The following is a 1,275-nucleotide window of genomic DNA, read 5'->3' as shown; positions in this document are numbered from 1 at the left end:
TATCAGTCAAGATCATAAACCCTTTAGAAGGTACAATCAAATTAGTGTCAATTGAAAAGAGTTTAATTTACAAAGCATCAGTTGAGGATTGAGGTTAGGGGAACATAGGACATAGAGAAGAAACTCAGGGAATAGCAGAGAAGCCATGACACTTAGGCCCAAAGGGTCAAGGGGAAGGAGGAATAATTAGGTAGAGTAGTTTGCCTTGCAAAGAGCCATGATTCTCTGGAACACAGCTAGCCCTAGGTCACCTCACAGGAAGGGAACCAGGGCATCCAATAGTCTGACCTCACCCTCCTTTCTCCCTCAGATGATCTCTTGCTGGGTCTATCATCAGACCCAACCATAAGCCAAGAGGCTTCTGATGTCAGCCATACATATTAGCTCTCAGAGCAGAGGGCAGATGGAAAAGGATGGAGAATGAATCTGCAGGACCAAAAGGATGCTATCCAGCCCAGTGCCCTTACGGTGTATCAGGCATTTGCTATGCAAGGTATAGAGAATAAAGATATGGCTCAACTTTCAATCAACTCAAAGTTGGGTTGGGATGACAGCCTAATAAACAGAACTTCAAAATAGTGTGATAAGTTTCATACAAAAGCTAACACAGGGTGCTACAGACATATATACAAGACAGGTATCTCTTTCACAACTTAAATGTGACAGATAGTGGGTGATGGTGCTCGTGGTTTGACTGGGAAAGGCTCCCTGGAGATTACAGTTGGTAAAACAATTCAGAGATCATTTATTTTCTTTCTTTCTTCCCTCCCTCCCTCTTCCTTCCTTCCTTCCTTCCTTCCTTCCTTCCTTCCTTCCTTCCTTCCTTCCTTCCTTCTCTCTCTTTCTCTTTCTTTCTTTCTTTCTTTCTTTCTTTCTTTCTTTCTTTCTTTCTTTCTTTCTTTCTTTTTCTTCTTTCTTTCTTTTTTTCTTTCTTTCTTCCTTTTGAAACAGGGTCTCACTCTATTGCTCAGGCTGGAGTGCAGTGGCTTGATCATGGCTCACTGAAGCCTATTAGTTGGGACTACAGGTGCATGCCACCATGCCCAGCTATTTCTTTTCTTTTTTTTTTTTAGAGATGGGGTTTCACCATGTTTCCCAGGCTGGTCTCGAACTCATGGGCTCAAGCTATCTGCCTGCCTTGGATTCCCAAAGTGTTGGGGTTGAACGTGTGAGCCACCTCGCCCAGCCTTCCTCAAGTGGTTTCTCTGATGAAACACAAAAAGATGGGAGTGAGCCTGGCACGGTGGCTCATGCCTGTAATCTCAGCACTTTGGG

This window comes from Hylobates moloch, unplaced genomic scaffold (assembly GCF_009828535.3).
Source record: "Hylobates moloch isolate HMO894 unplaced genomic scaffold, HMol_V3 SCAFFOLD_9, whole genome shotgun sequence".
NCBI lineage: Eukaryota > Metazoa > Chordata > Mammalia > Primates > Hylobatidae > Hylobates > Hylobates moloch.
This window is presented reverse-complemented; position numbering follows the sequence as displayed.